General features: G+C 32.1%; 1 long non-coding RNA gene across 1 annotated transcript; it reads left to right on the forward strand.

Annotated features, from left to right (window-relative positions):
* The first annotated feature begins 10,174 nt into the window (after positions 1-10,174).
* LOC127705310 (uncharacterized) lies at positions 10,175-13,060 on the forward strand. The gene is made up of 3 exons (XR_007983822.1): positions 10,175-10,317; positions 11,412-12,137; positions 12,886-13,060. It is a non-coding gene; the product is annotated as an uncharacterized LOC127705310 (long non-coding RNA).
* The last annotated feature ends 552 nt before the right edge of the window (positions 13,061-13,612 follow it).

Here is a 13,612-nt window from a genome sequence, read left to right on the forward strand (position 1 = left end):
TATTTCCTTAACACTATGTTATTACAAATAGAATTAGTATATTTCTGTTACAAAGGCAGATTATTACATGTATAATAATTATACTGTCTGCAATATAGCAAAATATTGTAAGTCGATATCAACCATGTTAAAGAAGTATAACAAGGTTACTGTTCTAATATCATAAATACAGGTAAATACATATATAATGTTTGCTAAAAGGGTAAGAATGACACGATCTATAAAAAAATGTTAGATCAAAGTGGTAAACATCCTGATGCTTCGCTTTTCGTGCAATCACAAACGCATACACTTTAAAAAAGGAGATGTGGTATGATTTCCAATGAGACAACTATCCATCAAAGTTCAAATGAAGTGGATGTAAGCAATTATAGGCAACCGAACGACCTTCAACATAAGATAAAAAGGGCGTCCTTTTGGGTGTGTGATTTATAAAGAAAGCAGCCTCGTCTGGGTAGAAAGGGAAACTTCAATCTGAGTTCGTGCGTATTCTGAGTGCCACGATCTTTGCTAATTAAAGCAATGGTTAATAAAATTGAGAATGGAAATGGGGAATGTGTCCAAGACACGACAACCCGACCAAAGAGCAGAAAACAGCCGAAGGCCACCAATAGATCTTCAACACAGCGAGAAAATCACGCACCCGGAGGCGGGCTTCAGCTGGTCCCTATACAAAAATGTGTACTAGATAAACTCATCATAGATACCAGGATTGAAATTTTATATTTACGCCAGACGCGCGTTTCGTCTACATAAGACTCATCAGTTGACGCTCGAATAGTTCAGTGAATCACTTCATGTACATGAAATAAAAAAAAGTTTTGATCCAATTTCATACATGTTTGGCACAACATTAAATTATAACAATTTGCATTACATTATGTGTTGTTCTTTAAAGTTGGTTAAATAACTATTTCATAAATAATCCTAAGATATAGATATTCAACTGTACATACTATCTAGGCAAATGAAAAGAAAAATATGATTCGAACCTTGATTTTGTCTTTATTTTTTCATGTCCAAATGAAGTTATTTTTTTATTAGTATCTAGATATTTCTTTGTAATGAAATTCAAATAAACATGCAAATTATCAAGAGAGAGAATCAATATATTCGTCGTATTTTATGAAATGATATTTACTCTTGGCACTTTCTAAAATTCCCTACATTCTGCACTGCTCCCTATACAATCTGGTAATGATTATGCATTCATTGAAGTTCTTATGGCCATGGTTAGTTTCAACTTATAGTACCTATAAATGCACCATTGTTAATAGAAAGTAAAAATAATCGCTTGTTTTTTAAAGAAAAGACTTTAATTAATATAGTTTACACACGGTGTAATAGTTTATGAGACTAAAGTTCAAACTATAAACCTTCTGCATATACACAAACATCAATTTCCTTTGATCGTGTTCATGACTTTCCTAATATTCACTAATCAAGTCATAATGACAAGAATGAATTCTCATTTTATACTCTTGAAAAAAAATTTAACTGCTTGAAATAGAATATATTTTCCAAAATTAGTTGAGTATTTTTTGTCCCAAAACATAGTTTTGCCAGGTGAGCGATACCTTTTAACTATTTGTATTTTTTCTCTGTCAAATGTTTTTTGGAGTAAGTTACCTGCACTTTATCTTTTTGGAGCAAACAAGACCCTAGTTTTGTTACTTCTTAAATAGTCTCATATTTTAATTGCAGCTTAACTGTTTAATAAAAATTTGTTTACGGCTTGTGTTGAATTGCCTTGTATAATTAAAATTTAAAACCTATGTAGATGTCAACTGGCTATTTGTGTTGTTGGGTTCCTGTTTCATTGATATGTACTCCACATCTTTCATTCATATTTTAAAGGTAAATAGCGATTGTTCCACTTACAAACTTATTGACTGCCAAGTACAAACTTTTTAATTCTCTTTTGGATTTTGTTATACAGAAAACAAATGCAATCAGGTTGACATCATGTTGATTGATATGACATTTTTTACACCGGTATATTATGAAGAAAAATTCCTTGTTGTGTAAGTTTTATCAATAGTTCGCTTATTTATTGTCATTGGCATGCTTTTGTCACGATAGTGTTTAACGTAAACTAATGTTCAATGGGCTTTACTGAAACTACAGAGGTGTCAGTACTGTTTCTTTAATAGATTGATTATAGCTTGTTATCTGGGACATAGACAGAACATTATTCATTTTTATTTTGAATATGAAATAAATGCTGAAAGATTAAGATATCAAGTACATATATGTGCTGACCAATTTACATTGTCAACTTGGTTTTCCCCAATAGATAAATAACAATGAAAGTACAAATTTCTTTGACGATTAGTTCTATAATACAATAATTGTGTTGTTGGTATAATGACACGGGGAATAAGTAGATATATTTTTGCTTTTGATTGTCTTACATTTTTAACACTATGTTATTACAAATAGAATTAGTATACTTCTGTTACAAAGGCAGATTACTATTATTTTGTCTGAAATATAGCAAAGTTGTTTGTAAGTCGATGTTAACGATTTTAAAGAAGTATGACCAAGGTTACTGTTCTAATATCATAAGTCCAGGTAAATACATACAAAATGTTTTTAAAAGGGTAAGAATTACACGATCTATAAAAAAATGTTAGATCCAAGTGCATCAAAGTGGTAAACACGCTGGTGCTTCGTCTACCGTTCAACCAAAACCATAGGTGATAATACTGTATTTTATTATACTTCACGTCAAAATACCAGATTTTGATTGGTTAATACGAGGGAGACAATTTATTCTATCCCATGGCAAATACTCTATTATCCTTCACAGAGACGCTTGCTCAAGTTTGCGCTTTAATAAATACGGATGATTGTTATGTACAAGACGACATAGTATATTACTTTGAATTTGAAAATTAATAGACAGTTATAACAGAACATTCAGTATAAAAAATAAATAACACATATCTTCGCCTCAGTTGACAATGTCTCCCCGGGGTAACAATCTGCTCTACCACCCTCTCAGCTATGTGTTATTTATATAGAGTTGATATAACAATGTAAGGATAAGGCTTAGAAAAGATGAAAATGCAATCTAGGCTCTGCTGAGCAAATTTTCTTTGTTTAATGCTGATTTCTTATATCGTTGTTATTTCAAGTTAAAACGACAGAAATACAAACAACAATTCAAAGAAAACTAAGTATAGAACAACGTGAACCCCATCGAAAAACCAGGGTTGACACAGGTGCTCTGAAATGGTAAGCAGTTCTTGCTCTATTAGTGGCACCCGTCGAAAGAGAAGACAAAATGATCGGATATTGGCCGATAAACATGAAAGAACCATATACATATAAAGCAGATGTTATTTCTCAACTAAAAACAACAGAATATATAGTATTTGAGAAATTGCGTTCATCTATTTTTCAAACATAAAGGAAAAAAAGCATAAACTGTCGATCAGAAGTATCGAAAATTTAATGGAGCTTAAGTCGTGTGTCAAAGAGCACATTAAAGTCAAATGCTTCGGAATCTAGAAAAATCTTATTGGTCGTTTTGAAATTCCGAGAAAGTACTATTATTGTCTAGGAATCTTGTAATAAGGAAGCTTGCTGGCATAAAACAATTGTAAATCAAATTAATATCAAGAAAAGTGATAAAGCCATAGTACATTATGCAAATAATTTGATCAACCATACGACCAAAAACGATAACTCTTATACTAATTGGTTTGACCTGCTCGCTAACCCGGAATTACAAGTGTTGTATTTATAAATAACAAAATCAGCAGTGATCCTTTATAGAAAATAGAAGCCTGTTTTTAGAGATAGTACCAATTAATAACCATATATATTATTCTGGTTTTAGTTTTATTGAAAGTTCAAACGTGTTTCTGTTATGACAGATATATGTTATAACATTTTAAGTACAGGAGAGGATCGCTTTTAAGAGTTCAATAACCCTTAATTACGCCGTCTGTATGCTGAATTATTCAGATTATTTGTAATATAAAACGCAATATCATGAAAAGTTAGTATCATCAAATGGGTCATTATGTGAAACAAAAATATGGTACTAAACGTTTTCTTCAATCTCCGAATCCGTATCGTAATCCTACATAGATAAAAATGGATATCAGAATACAAGTTTTAATGCAAGACACCAATCCCAACACGAACTGGACAAAACTAAGTGCAAAGTAACACCGTTTAAATTACTGTACTTTAACCCACAGATTCATAATGAGGCTTTAGATACAATGATAGCATTTCGTGTCACCATGTATTGGACCATGTCGTATTAAAATAAAAACTGAAATTATCATCGTTCGTTGCTTCTGAAAGTTACATACTTTCCAAGAACAGGATAACAAAATGTTCAATGTTATGTTATAACTGATTGGCAAAATGAAATTGTCGTAAACAATTTTTTCGAACTTTTTTTCATATCTATTCCTATTAATAATTTTTTTATAATGGAAAGAAGGGGTAAATGTCAATAGAAAAACTCTTTATACTGATTTGAATAACGATTCTTCCAATTAGTCAGTTCTGATATTACAAGAATTTTTTATATTTGCATGAATTAAGACAAGAAATAAATTATTTTAGATCGTGTAGTGTTGATAGGCAGAGCTTATTTATGATACTGGGTAAATTTTAGAAATCAATTACCGTTATGAAATACATGCATCAGTGCAAACGATACACTGTAAAAAAGGAGTTTAGAGATAGAACACTTTGAGCACATGTTTAGATCTAAACATGTTTAGGATAATGTTGTAATCCTAAACACTTCAATATTAAACGTGATGTTCCTCTAAACATGTTTAGGGTTAGAACACTAGACACTTGAAGTTAGATATAACTAGAAGCTAAACATGACATTTGCCTAAACATGTTTAGGTTTAGAACACAACAAACAATAGGAAGCATTGTTGGCGCGTGCGCAAATAATCTTACGTTTGAAATTTTGAATTCCGGGATGCAGAAGATCAACAATTCATGTCATGGATGGTTCAAAAAGCGACAACGGAACTGTCAGATAAGTATTATCTATTATTATTGTCAACTACAATGTACTTAGGTGAATCTAGAGAGTGTCCTTACAGGAAATTTCAAACACCACAAGGTTCTTTGCAATATCGACAAAAAGGGGGAGGCATACATTTGAAATTTGTTTTACATCTACACATCTGAATTCTCGTTTTTTGTTAATTATTTATAAAAAGAATCGCAAACAGACGTATCGTATAATTATATTCAAAGAAATATTATCAAAATTAAGATATTTTATACATGATACTTTGTGGATTGTTTTAATCTGTTTCAGGTTGCGATTGCTTGCACATCTGAAGATTCCAATGTAATGTTAGACCCCTACAGTAGATGTTGGAGTTAATGTATGGTCTTTGATGACTGATTGGATGACAACAGTAGTATTTACCACGAGTACTCGAGCACAAATATATCCAATAAACATGTTTAAGATGGGAACGTGACGGAGGCTAAATATGTTTAGAATTGGAACATGACGGAGGTTAAGCATGTTTATGAAAGGAACACCTAGAGGCTAAACATGTTTTAGAGGGTTAAATGTGTTTAGGGTTTAACATGTTCTTATGAGACAGTATTATGGTGTTCTAACCCTAAACATATGCACAAAGTAGAACATGTTTAAGGTTAAACATGTGCTCAAGTGAGAACAAAATTCGCGTTTAGGATTATGTTTAGACTCTAAACACCATTTTTACAGTGTATAAGCGAAAACTTAGGAACATACTATTATATCACTTGATTTCTGCAGCCAATGGAGTTTCTCTTGTTTTACCTTCATGGTGATAGAAGCTTCCAAATAGGTCTAGCGAACACACATATATTATGAAGAATTTTGTATATGATGACAGAAGAAACTCAGATTAGTAAATTAATGTAAATATACAGTGAAGACTAGAACCTGTGTGTTGAACAACAAAATAATATAAAACCACTGTTTTGGTAGGGTTCGTGATGCTCAGTCTTTAGTTTTCTATGTTTTGTTTTGCATACCGTTGTTTGTCTTTTTCGTTTTAGTCGTGGCGTTGTCAGTTTATTTTTGGCTTGTGAGTTTGAATGTCCCTTTGGTATCTTTCGCCTCTCTCAATTTACAAATACTGATAGAGAGAAAACAGTAATGCATCTTCGATAACCAGAAGAAGGTTTTAATTTTATTTAGTAGATAATGTTTTCTCCTTTATTTAGAAGTGGATTTATACATCCATACATGTATAAGGTGTGCATTACTTGATGCTTGAATTAATTGATTTGTTCTAATTCCAGCACGTAAAAACTACATTGTAGTATATGCTTACATGTAATTAAATAGTTTAACCATGATTTGTTCTAATTCCAGCACTCTAAAACTATATAATGTTCAATTAAAAAGTCAAACCACAGTTTGTTCTAATTCCAGAAATCTTAAACTATATAATGCTCAATGGAATAGTTTAACCATGATTAGTTCTAATTCCAGCACTCTAAAACCCTGAAAATGCCCAATTGAATAGTTTAACCACGGTTTGTTCTAATTCTAGCAGTCTTAAACAATCTAAACTTGCATTGACTAGTTTAGCCAAGGCTGGATTTTCTCGCTGCCTTGACGACCGATTGGTGACCTTGGGCTGTTTTCTGCTCTTTGGTCGGATGGTTGTATTTTTGACATATTCCCCGTTTTCATTTTCTATTCTACGTGTATATGCGAATTTCTTTTCTTTCGTAACTTGTTCCTCAGTTTTAGTTTATGTTGTATATGTATTGGTCCAGTTGTTCTACTAATTTAGTTGTAAACTGTTTTACGTAACACATAGTTCAAACTGGTTGTGAACCAAGATCTCTTGTCCTTGAAATTAGCGCAAGAGAAGAAAAAAAAACATTATGTTGTATTTCCTATTTAATGTTTTAAGTGATATAGATAAGGAATACATTTTTCCACATAATACGATTTCTAAGAAAAGTACATATTCTGAATTAGATGTGTTTGTATTGGAAGAAAGATAATTCCAATACACATTTGGTTTAAATATTCATTCAATCATTCGATTTGTTAGAGATAAGACTAGTCTTCATACATAATATTATTCTTGCATAAAATAAAGAACTTCACACATTTCCGTTCATATCTTCAAAAAATCACAAGAAAGAGAGGAAAATGTCTAAAGATACAAAAGCATCAAAACAAGCTTTGACGCTTAGCCACAGTTCAAATTGCCAAGTGACTCCTTTCACAAAAAAAACAACAAAAAAACAAAAACAACTTTACGATAAAAATGTATCTTTTTAAAAGTTTTACTGAAATTTTCATGACTAAAGGTATTTTTACTCGGCAGTGAAATTTTTTGTGGAAAAATCAATAAATCCATCGCGTGTATTATAAGTTAGTAAATTCAGAGCGAATCTAGAATATAAAGGAATATTACGCCCTTACTATCATCAACCTTGCCCCAACTGTAATGGGTAAATAGCCGGTTAGATGAAGATCGATATCCTTAGAAGGTAATTTGCATAGGGGAAAGAAAACTGGCAAATAATGGCTCATCAGCCTTGGTCAGTAAGTTATCTAAAGGAAGGAAACCTTGACAGAAAATCCCTGGCCCTCCAAGTAGAGGGTTCGGAATATGGCTAACAAATCTATACCGTAAATAGATTTCAGTTACGAAAACAGCAACAAAAGAATAAAAAACAATCACTGTGCAAAGGGGCCTTTAAGGAAAAAGTATGATTGCAAGTGGTGAAAGCCACAAGGAAGCTGCTGACAGGAATGAAGAGCTGAGCGCTAAAACAAATCCCAGAATAGGATTCTGGAACGTACGTCCTTTGTTGACCTACATGCCAATTGCATACCGGACAGTAAGTAAGACATTTAGTATGCTATATATTCAAGGTTAAATTGACTGTTTGGTCCTAAATGAAAAGACTGCGCAAATTACTGAAAGACAAAAACTGTTTCCATCATTTTCCCTGTAATTAAACACGACAGGTATCTATAGTAGAACAGGAACTGTTCATTCTTCCTGAGCACTAAATAGTTTACTCACTTTTACCGTTGGTTCGTGTTCAGTTTAGGGTTTCCTTGGAATGTTGGAGGACTAGACGTATTATAAAAATAAAAGAGATATGGAATGATTGCCAATGACCCTACTATCCACCATAGTTCAAATGAAGTGAATATAATATATTGTTTGTTTTTTTACGTTTTTTTTTTCTTTTGGTTAATGTATTGCATGTCCATTGTCTGTGTTGTGGTTTGTCATTGCTTACTGATTTGTTTATTGGAAAACGCACAAATATCACAACATTAGGTTAATAAATAAAATGGTAAAAATATTTCATGTAGATTTCTATGTAAAATTAAAATGCAATATTTGCTAAAATTTTACATGTAACAGGTATTCCTTCACAAATATACCTAAAAAGTAGAGCATTTCCGAAGAGTAAAAAATATCGCATCTTGACCGATATTGCATTCTATACTTTCTCCATTGAGTTTGGTACGCAATAGACAGGTTCAGAATAAAACAGTTTTAATTTGCAAGCAATCAAACGGGAGATAAACAAGATGGCGGAAAAGGACATTCGTCCTTATATTAGGAGTCAGAGCTGCAAGAATTGGACGAAATATTACTAATGTTGCTGAAATATTTATTACTATATTATAAAAGGGTAATTGCACTACAATTCAGGAATATAGCCCGTTGCAGTATATCAAATCTAGGGGTTACTGGCTGTTTATAGTGATACAGGAGATAGCTCCACAATAGTAAATCTGTCTTCAGTTGCAATACTTTGCAGATGCAAGTATTTTTTTATTAAATGCATTTATTTGCCTTTTGTTGGCAGGATGTCACGGCCGTTTTGTTGACTGTGATAGAGTGCACAAGTTTTTCATGGCTTTTCTATTCTTAAGTAGTTTTAATATTATATAGAGTATGTTTTTGCTATGTTTCATATTAAAATGTACGTGCTTTTATGTGCTTTCTTAAGATACTGTAAGCACAGTCAATGAACACAGAAAAATTATCAACCAGACCAAGGACGTCAAAACAAGAGTGAGACAATGCAAATATTTAAAAATCGTGATAATCCAATTTGCGTACCTGCAAAATCGCGATTGTATTGAAAAAAAAATTATAAATACAAATAGTTGCAAATATATCATTTCTGGAGATCCGTGTACACGTTATATGTTTTTATACACTCCACTCACACAACTGAATGTGCAGTTACCTATAACTATTTTAGATTGTAAGACGGCATGGGTAGTAATATACCTTCTTCTTAAACACGAGAATCGAAGATCGCAAATCAACACCATAATAGTCTTAAACATAAAAAGCTATGTGTGTTATCATAAGACTGATTGGTAAATTGGACAGTGAAAAAAGTTGAAGTTGAATTTATCTCTTAACAGTTAATTTTTAATGTAAACTTTAATAAAATGACATGACATAAAATTGAGAATGGAAATGGGGAATGTGTCAAAGAGACAACAACCCGACCATAGAGCAGACAACATATAATAAAATGACATGACATACTTATCCAATGTAACATTAACCTACAAGTACATACTAGACAGCAGTGTAGAAACACTTACACTTAACATTGCAATATATTTTTAACTGTCTCGTTGGCGAATCCAGGAGTAGGGGGTGTTTCGGGGATTGAAACACCCCCATTTGTTTCCATTTGTCGATTTTTCATTATTATTATTTTGTTTTTTAAATCATGTGAATATTTCATGGTGTTCCGGAGGTTGGACCCCCCCCCCCCCCCCCCCTTTTCCTCCTCCTTTTTTAAAATAATTGGATCCGCGCCTGTGTATTGTATTTAATTTTTCAATTGATAAATATTGATATCCGTAGAGTGATAGATATTTCAAAAGCAATTATAAGAACATAACCAAAAAAAATTCACCCTCACATATTTTTATATTTCTCTTGCTAAACATGCATGAAATATTTGCCACTGGCTTTAAACAGTCAGCAATCAAATAAATCAATCAATTGAATTATTATAAGCCTCGCCTTTTCAGACTGAACTACTATCATGCATTAACATAATCTGAAGTGGTTATGGAATTACACATCGCTTCATTGAAGTAACTTGTCTCCCTTGGATAATTCCGTTGTCATTATTGATTGTCGATATATCTATCAAATTCCTTCATTTTATGTTATTGTTGATTTTTCCGGTTCACGGTTCTTGAAATACAATATTGCAAGCACTCTCAAACATGAATAGTTGATGTTCATAATGATGTCAGATGATATACTCCTAGGTCGAGGGACAGGAGCTAGAAAGGTAAATAAATAGCAGATAATTATCAATTTCTTTTACTCTTCACAACTAATTTTGACAGTATATAATAAATTTCTAGGAACATGTATTTTCTCTTAAAACATCTAATCGAAAATGTAATATGAATGAGCACTATAAATATTGTAAATGTTTTATTTGGATTAACATACACATATGTAATGAAGTTTCAGTGTAAAATCGATCGACATTGGTTATTTATGAATTGAAATTCCAGCATGCAAACAAAGATGAAACGAAACAAAAATCTAATGGATGGTGCATTGTTATTTGATAACGTCAAGTGACAAATATTTCAGGCATAATAGAGACGACATATATCGGAAAAATGTATCGAACACAAACAGTTTTGTTTTTAAGATGTTTGTATTGACTCTATTGTATGAATGACTGAGTAATGAATAGGCGGTTGGTTAAAAGCACAAAAGAGAAGATAACACGTTCCATATCGATTTTAAAGAAACTAATGTCACTGAAGCGAATTATGTCAACTCTCAATTATTGACTTAAAAATAATGACCAGAGTAATTGCAAACTAAAAACAATACACCAAATACGATTAACAGATTCAGTTCATTGAATTGTATAAATATTTTTTTATGAAGATGGTACTGAAAGTTCTTCTTTTCCATTTTAAATTGTTGTTTTTAAACGCACCTATTGCACACCTTGATATTTTCTTCTTATCATGAAATTATATATAATATGAGTAAAGAGCTCGTTTATATGATAATAGCACTTTCACTTTTAAAATACGACGTACTGAAAATACTGCAGTACCTTTGAGCTTTAGTTATGGAAAATATATTCCTTTTATGACTTGAAACTTGATAAAATAATTAACTCAAGAAAAGTAAAACCTTCTACAGGTTTGTCAAATTCTCACAAATGTATATAGCAATTGATTAATATCGTGAATATAGGCCAGGTTAGTTTAGATAAGTGCTTCAAAAGCAATGGTCAACTTTAATCGATGACTATTTTCCAATAACTAAGTTATTATATGTAAAGGGTAACATAAACACTATGTGAATTAAATGTTGAGTAACAATGAATTACTTTGTCTTTTCATTTTCTAGCCTTTTAACAGTTAAATGGAGAACCAACCGGGCCAAGATATTGACGACCAAGAAAACGCAAAGCTAAATAAAACAGAAAATGGTAACACGGAATCCATACATGATACTACATTGTCTGAAAACATTCAGATTCGAGACAATAATTATAAATGTGACACATCTACTAGACGTGACAGCAATGATAATGATTCGTTACGGTCTGGAAAATCGGCACAAAATCAGCAAAGAACTGAGACATATTTGAAATCAGAAAACGAACAAATGGACCTTAAATCTAACGGTACAGATAAAACTATAGATATAACTGAATCTAGACTCCCTGCAATAGACAGACATGAAAATAGCAGTCTTCAACATTCCGGTCATCCTGCTGATGCTGACGCAACGTCAGATTTTGGTGACGAATACGACATGTCTGATGAACAGTCAGATGAAAACGAACCATTTATTGCAACTATTTATACATGCCAATCATGTGGATGGAAACCCCACATGGAAAAATGTTCTGTTCATAGACCTTTCCAGACGGGGTTTTCGAACGGTGTTTATCAGTATCAAGGAATAATGCCGAGTCAAGTCCATAGTTATCAAAACTATAACTTTTCTGGTTATACTGCTGGACAGAGACCTGTATACCCTAGTGTACAGCCAAGGCAAACTGTTGACATGCGCTTTAATCCTGCTACTAGCCAAGTTGTTGCAGTACCATCAGTGGTAGTTAATCAGGTTGTTATTTTTTTTTTATTTGCAATGATTTACACACAAAAACAAAAACACATAAACACACGCGCGCCCGACAACAGACTATGAAAATGTAAGTTACATTAGATATAAAAAAACAAACTGCTATATTTCGGCAGCTACGCAAAATAAATTTCCGACCATTTTGCAATTGCAATTCAATCGCAGTTCTATTCTTATTATTCAAGTTCCAATACTAAATGATAGACGACCATCGTTTTCTTTGATGAAATAAGAATTACACAACACACTATTTTCTTGCAGTTGAGACTTTTAATATAAAAATAAAAAGATGGTATAATTGCCAATGAGACAACACTCCAATAAAGACCAAATGACAAATGACAGAAGTTACATGTATTACTAACAACTATAGGTCACCGTACGGCCTTCAACAATGAGCAAAACCTATTTTAGTTTAACCATGTTAGTAATGTAAAATAATGTGTATTGACATTTGTATATTCATTATTCCTAATTATTCAAAGGTACGTATTGATATTATGACAATATAGATATAATGTGTTTGAGAATAAACAAGTAAACAAGACCCTAAAAGAATGTTATCACATGTACATGTATGTTTTTTTTTAATTCGAAACAGGCAACATTTATTTACATAAGTTCTTTTCAAATTGAAACCAATTTTGAAAAAAGAGAACGTTTTACTAACAATATCAAAATACTAAATCGATGACTTATTCCAATGACACATATTTTTGTTTTGTTGCAGACAGAAAATTTAAACGACTACATCAGAACAATACAGAGTCTTCGAAGAAGAGCGTTTTGTCTGAGTATAATCATGATTGTTCTTGTATTTGGTGTAGTAACACTTGCCATTTTAATGTCATAGAAACTTGACTATGAAAAGATATTTTTAATAATATTGAAGTTGTTTTGCCCTACTTTGTGTAATTTTACACACAAATATTTCAGAAACAAAATGAAAATATTCACCTGTATAACCGTATTAGACGGCACAAAATCTACTGCACCAGATGCACACTTATCAGTGATGCTCGAGGCGAAAATGTTGAAAAGCTAAGAAACAGACAAAGGTCCAGTGACAAAATCGAGGAAAAGTCAGAGTATACCAAGATGATGTTTGCCTCAAATGCATTCATCCAAATATTCTCGTTAAAGAAACACTTCTTTATAAAAGATAAATGACTGCAAGTACAAATGTAGAGACACTGATTTTACTAGTACATCAAATGTCTCATCATGTTATAGTATCTGATAGTTCGTATGAGAATACCATTCTCCATATACAAAATTTCATCCAGACAAGTAGCAATTGAAATTATTGCATGAAGAAAACTTACAACATGTTTATGTTTTCATGTTTCCAATGGACATGCATAGTGATAACGACAAATTTTAATAAACTTCCTCATACTGGAACAGAACATGCAACATACATTTCTGTGCACAATACGCATTTCTGAATGCAACTA

Source organism: Mytilus californianus, unplaced genomic scaffold (genome assembly GCF_021869535.1).
Source record: "Mytilus californianus isolate M0D057914Y unplaced genomic scaffold, xbMytCali1.0.p SCAF_6, whole genome shotgun sequence".
NCBI lineage: Eukaryota > Metazoa > Mollusca > Bivalvia > Mytilida > Mytilidae > Mytilus > Mytilus californianus.